The sequence below is a fragment of the Gossypium hirsutum genome, chromosome D02, assembly GCF_007990345.1.
Source record: "Gossypium hirsutum isolate 1008001.06 chromosome D02, Gossypium_hirsutum_v2.1, whole genome shotgun sequence".
In the NCBI taxonomy this organism is placed as follows: Eukaryota; Viridiplantae; Streptophyta; class Magnoliopsida; order Malvales; family Malvaceae; genus Gossypium; species Gossypium hirsutum.
The window spans coordinates 11,874,275-11,881,290 of record NC_053438.1 but is presented as its reverse complement, the minus strand read 5'-3'; the positions used below and the strand labels follow the sequence as shown (position 1 = coordinate 11,881,290).

Sequence of the window (7,016 nt, the reverse complement as noted above, 5' to 3'; positions counted from 1 at the left end):
TGGATTACTAAAAGTAGTAGCTGGGCAACTGAAGGTGATGAAAGGCACAAGAAGAAATAACTTGTATTTTTTAAATGGAAGTACAGTTATTGGATCAACATCAACAGTTTCTACAAAAGATGTAGATTCAGAGGCTACCAGATTATGGCATATGCGATTGGGACATGCTGGTGAAAAAGCTTTGCAGACATTGGTGAAGCAAGGCTTATTGAAAGGTGCAAATTCTTGCAAAATGGAATTCTGTGAACATTGTGTTCTGGGCAAGCAGAAGAGGGTAAAATTTGGTCCAGCAATTCACAATACGAAAGGAATTCTAGACTACGTTCATAGTGATGTGTGGGGACCTACCAAAGTAGCTTCTTTGGGAGGTATACACTATTTTGTTACTTTTGTTGATGATTATTCAAGAAAAGTATGGGTGTATCTAATGAAAAGAAAAAGTGAAGTTTTGGATGCATTTCTGAAATGGAAGAAGATGGTGGAGACTCAGACTGGTCGAAAGGTCAAACGACTTCGATCAGATAATGGTACTGAGTACAAAAACGATCCATTTCTACAAGTATGCCAAGATGAGGGCATTGTGCGACACTTCACTGTTCGGGATACACCACAACAAAATGGGGTGGCAGAGCGAATGAATTGAACTATACTGGAGAAAGTTCGATGTATGTTGTCCAATGTTGGATTGGGCAAAGAATTTTGGGCTGAGGCAGTTACATATGCGTGCCATCTAATTAACCGTTTGCCATCAGCTGCAATAAATGGAAAAACTCCTATGGAGATGTGGACTGGTAAATCTGCTACTGATTATGATTCTTTACATGTATTTGGTTCCACTGCATATTATCATGTAAAAGAATCTAAGTTAGACCCAAGAGCAAAGAAAGCATTATTCTTGGGTATAACTGATGGAGTAAAAGGATATCGTCTCTGGTGTCCTGATACAAGGAAGATTGTTTTCAGTAGAGATGTGACTTTTGATGAATCAACCATGTTGAAGTACAAGGATTCACAAAAGGATGACAAAACCAGTAGTACTTTGCAGCAGGTGGAGCTTGAAAAGGTTAACGATGATCCAGCTAATATTGAAGGGACAAATGATGAAGAGGTTCCTACCCAAGAATCTCTACAGCAACAAGATTCAATTGCATATAGAAGGCCAAGAAGAGAGATTCGTAAGCCTGCTCGCTTTGATGATATAGTGGCCTATGCACTTCCAATTACAGATGATGATGTTCCTTCTACTTACACAGAAGTAATAAGTAACCCTGATGGTGTAAAGTGGAAGCAAGCAATGAATGAAGAAATGCAGTCTCTTCATAAAAATAAGACCTGGGAGTTGGTGACACTACCCAAGGGAAAGAAGGCAATTGGATGCAAATGGGTATATGCAAAGAAGGAAGGATTTCCTGATAAAAATGAAATTCGATACAAGGCTAGATTAGTAGCAAAGGGTTACGCTCAGAAAGAAGGAATAGACTACAATGAAGTGTTTTCTCCAGTTGTGAAGCATTCGTCTATTCGGATTTTGCTAGCCTTGGTTTCGCAATATGATCTTGAACTAGTTCAGCTTGATGTGAAGACCGCGTTTTTACACGGTGATTTGGAAGAGGAAATCTATATGACTCAGCCAGATGGATTCAAGGTTGCTGGAAAAGAAAATTGGGTTTGCAAACTGACAAAGTCGCTTTATGGATTGAAGCAATCTCCGAGGCAGTGGTACAAGCGATTTGATCAGTTCATGAAAGGGCAAAGGTACACAAGAAGTAAATTTGATCATTGCGTGTATTTTCAGAAGCTACAAGAAGGAACTTTCATATACTTGCTCTTATATGTTGATGATATGCTAATAGCATCTAAGAGCAAAGTTGAGATTGAAAGATTGAAGATTCAACTCAATCTCGAGTTTGAGATGAAAGATCTAGGAGAAGCTAAAAAGATTCTCGGCATGGAAATATGGAGAGATAGAGCTCATGATAGAGTTAGCTTGCCTCAGAAGCAGTATTTGAAAAAGGTACTACAGCAGTTTGGCATGAACGAGCAGACAAAACCTGTAAGTACCCCGTTGGCTTCTCATTTCAAGCTTTCTGTACAACTATCTCCTTCGACGAATACGGAACGAGAATACATGTTGCAAGTTCCGTATTCTAATGCAGTGGGTAGCTTGATGTATGCAATGGTGTGTACAAGACCCGACATTTCACAGGCAGTTAGTATAGTGAGCAGGTATATGCATAATCCTGGAAAAGGACATTGGCAAGTTGTGAAATGAATTCTACGGTATATTCAGAAGACCGTGGATGTTGGATTACTATTCAAGCAGGATAATACACTTGGTAAAGGTGTTATTGGGTACGTTGATTCTGACTATGCCGGTGATTTGGACAAACGAAGATCAACCACCGGTTATGTGTTTACACTTGCTGGAGGACCAATAAGTTAGAAGTCTACACTACAGTCTACAGTTGCATTGTCAACCACAGAAGCCGAGTACATGGCTGTAACAGAGGCTGTAAAGGAGGCTATTTGGTTACAAGGTATGGCTAAAACCTTGGGGTTGGTTCAGGAGCATATTAACGTGTGTTGTGATAGTCAAAGTGCTATTCATTTAGCAAAGAATCAAGTCTATCATGCACGTACAAAACATATCGACGTACGATTCCATTTTGTGCGGGAAATTATTGAAGAGGGGAAAATTTGTCTTCAGAAGATCAAGACTGCAGATAATCCCGCAGATATGATGACCAAGATGGTAACATCAACCAAGTTCGAACATTGTTTGAACTTGATTAATATCCTGCAAGTTTAACAGTTGAAGAAGGCACTATCAAGTATTGTTGTCAAAGGCAGAAAGAATTGTGTGAAGAGAAGATTATCCTAATCAAATCTTCAAGGTGGAGATTATTGGAACCCACCCATTGTTTGAAAAGTCAAAAAGGGTGGGCACCGAAAGTAGAAAGTAAAATTGGTTGGCAAGTTGGGTTAAAAGTTGGCATGGGATAATTGCAATTTTGGTCCCTAATTGTATAGGGACATTGCAAGTTGATCCTTGAACCTCAACTATAAATAGGCCTAACCATTTCTTACTTTCTTCATCCCATAATTGCCCATTCTCTACTTAAGGCATTATTCTCTCTCTCTATTTGTAAATTTCACTTGTAATTTTTGGAGTGAAATATATTTGGTAGTGCACGAGGACGTAGGCAAAATTTGCTGAACCTCGTTAAAATTCTGGTGTTCTTTATTATTTGTTTTGCATATTTTGTGAATGTGATTGTAGTGATTTATTGTGCTATTAAATTACGATAGAGGGATATTCTGGCTAGGAAAGACTTGGTATTTAAGTGATCTTCGTGATCTACCTCTCTTTCCTGGGAATTGAACTTAGTGTGGTTTTTCAGTACAATAATTTTACTCTTTCACACGCTTCCGCGCAACAGAAATCAAAGAAATTCCTTGAAGATGAGAAGAAATTTCTCAATGCAAGAAGTAGACTCTTGAACCATTAGTCTTGTTAAATCGCTTGCTAAGATCCTGCCAAACTGCTGTTGCACTTGAAGCAAAAACGATACCTGTAGAGAGCTCTTTGCTTACCGTGTACAATATCCAAGATAACACGATAGCTTTGCATCGCTCCCACTATGAGTACAAATCTTCTGCCAATAAATCTTTGGAACAAGTACCATTAATGAAACCCAATTTATTTTTGGCAATCAACGCAATTCGCATCGCACGACTGCAAATATTATAGTTGTCAACTCCAGTGAGCTGATGAGAAATATAAATCATTAAAATCAAAAAGAGATAAATCTTAAAATTATACATGAACTTTGGTTTCATGTACAATTGTATACATGAACTTTAATTTGGTGAAAATTAAATGAACCTTACTTTTAGCAAAATGGTGGCATTTTGTTGCGGGAACAACTTTCAAAACAAGGGTACCGTGAAGATGTTAAAGTATTTACAACTGAGGAACTCGAGAAGGCAACAAACAATTACAATGAATGCAGAATTTTAGGACAGGGAGGGCAAGGGACAGTGTACAAGGGAACATTGGCTGATAATCAAATAGTTGCCATCAAAAAGTCAATAATTGGAGATCCTAGCCAAGTTGAACAATTCATCAATGAAATAATGGTGCTCTACCAAATCAACCATAGGAATGTTGTCGAACTCCTAGGATGTTGTTTGGAGACCCAAGTTCCGCTGTTAGTTTATGAATATATCACCAACAGAACCCATTTTCACCATTTGCATAATGATGATGCTACCTCTTATCTTTCATGGGAGACCTGTTTGAGAATAGCCACTGAAACAGCAGAAGCCCTTTCTTATTTGCACTCTGCAGCTTCCATTCCAATCATTCACCGAGACAACAAGTTGGCGAACATACTGTTAGATGACAATTACACCGCAAAAGTTTCTGATTTTGGGGCTTCCAGATTGATCCCATCTGACCAAGCACAAATAACTACAATTGTGCAAGGAACTTTCGGTTACTTGGATCCTGAATACATGCTTTCAAGCCTTCTTACTGAAAAAAGTGATGTCTACAGCTTCGGGGTTGTGCTTATGGAGTTCTTAACAGGACAAAAAGTGGTATGTTTCAAAAGACCGGAAAATCGAGTTTTGCCAATGTACTTCACTTCTTTGATGAAAGAAGACCGTTTGCTCGACATTCTCGATCCTCGAGTGCTTAATGATGAAAATGTTGAGCAGCTTATGGAAGTAGCAACTTTAGCTAGGAGATGTGTGAGAGTGAAGGGAGAGGAAAGGCCAACAATGAAGGAAGTTGCCCATGAATTAGCAGGACTGCAAGCAATGGCTAAACATCCTTGGAGTAAAAGTAATTTAGTAAGCGAAGAATCCGAATACTTGCTTGGTAAGTTTCCCAGCACTTACGATGATGGTGTAACAAGCAGCTGGATAGGGATGGGGTATGATAGCATAAATAACAAAATCACATTTGAACTTGAAGAAGGTGCTCGCTAAGCATGTAATCAGATTATCATTTGAACCTAAAGCAGCTCGATGGTGTATGATTTTAAATAGTTTGCTTCTAAATTTCCTAGTTTCGAGAGTAATATAGTGTTAAATTACAATAGATGGAGCTTAATCTATATGCGTTGTTTCAATTTATTTCTTGACATATTGTTTTATTTTATTTATGCATTTTATAATTATTTCTATAACTAATTTGTTTCCTCAAAATGTCTCAAAGTGGGTGAAGACTCAAGTTTCAAATGATTAAATAATTGAATTGCTTTGGACATGTCTCATTTTTGCGAAAATTGGAAGTAGTTTTAACTCACGTATGTTGCAGGTGAAAGATATTACTGTGTATATTATATAATATATTTATTATTAGCAATATTTAATAATATAAAATAATTTTATGGTAAAACACATAAAAGAATTCATATAATTTATAAAATTTTAAATCACTACATACTAAAATAATTTTATCTTTATTTTAAAAAGTTTAAGGCATAATGATAAATTTAACCCCTAATGTGTATCCATTTTGTTACTTTAACGTTATTTTTTTGGATCACCTTGGTCATCAACCTTCAATCTTTAGTCAAATTATTTTTTGTGGATGGAAAACTGGTTGAACTATCAAAATTTTAATGATACTAATGTTGTACCCTACATAATAGTTTACTTGTACTTCTTTTTAGAGTATAAATTATTGAATTTTTTAAATTTTATCAAAATTTTAATAATTTTAATAATTTTTTAAATTTTTATGAAGAACATGCAAATTGTCATGTTGATGCCATTAAAATTTTAATAGTTCAACTAATTTTTTCACCTAAAGAAATGCAGTTTGACTAAAATTTGAACGCTACGGGCCAAAGTGATCCAAAAAAGAAAAAGAATAAAAACAAAAGTGACAAAAGCAGTAACTTTTAGGGGTTAATTTTTATCATTATGCCAAAGTAAAAAATGCTATCATTTGAAGGATATTTTAAATCTAAATAATTAATTGACCATAGGTTTAAAATAAAAATTTGACATAATAATAACTATACATACAAAAATAATAATTTAATTGCTGTTTATTGTAGGAATCTATTTTTTAGTGGTGCTGGAAATGGTGGTTTTAGAACCCCGTTCTCTGATGATCAAGATTATAATATTATATTAAATTTTGGTTTGAAAAATTTGTTAATTGAATAGTTAGTTAAAGTACAAGTGTTTCAACCCTTAAATCAGTGGTGTTGAAAAATGAGGTATTGGGACCTCATTTCTGTAAATCGAACCCTTAAATATTTTTATTAAATATTTATGGAGTTATTGTATAGGTGAATTGAATTTTGGATAGGTAATTTCACCGATTTGGTGACTAATTAAGTACAAATACTAAATTATAAAGCGGTAAAAATTAATCACTATTGATTTTTATTAATAAAAAGGCTACATAATATTGAACCACGGTTGAAAGTGACAATTAGGCCATTTTTAAATAGTGGTGGATGGTTGATGTTTTCTTTTAAGTGAATATATGTTAAAATTTTTAATTAAATTATGTTATATATTAAATTAATTAAACAAAAGCTAAAATTTTTATTATTCTTCATTCATCATCTTCTTTCTCATGAAAACGAGCGAGATAGGGTTTGGCTTTAAAAGACTTTCGATCCTTGATTGGTAAGCTTAATTTAGTCATTTTATTGTAGTTTTTATGTTTTTGAGGTTTTGGGAGCTACCTGTGTACCAATTTGCAAAAATGTAAAGTTTTTAAAAGTTTCTATTGTTGAATCTTGAAACTTTTGGTGTTAAATTGTTAGATTCTAAGCTTAGATATGAAATAAAAGACTAGTTTGTAACGTGAAAATTGTTAGTTTTGAACATAAGGACTAAAGGGTGAATATTTTGAAATTAACATGAATTTTTTTTTTGTAAATATAGATATTATAGGACTATAGAAAGATGAAATCGAGATTGAGTTTCAAAATCGAGGCTCTAATTTGAAAGTTATGACAATTCTAATTTTAGGGACTAAACTA

General features: G+C 34.8%; 1 pseudogene; it reads left to right on the top strand.

Annotated features, from left to right (window-relative positions):
* The first annotated feature begins 3,879 nt into the window (after window positions 1-3,879).
* On the top strand, window positions 3,880-4,995 carry LOC107952472 (wall-associated receptor kinase 5-like; annotated as a pseudogene).
* The last annotated feature ends 2,021 nt before the right edge of the window (window positions 4,996-7,016 follow it).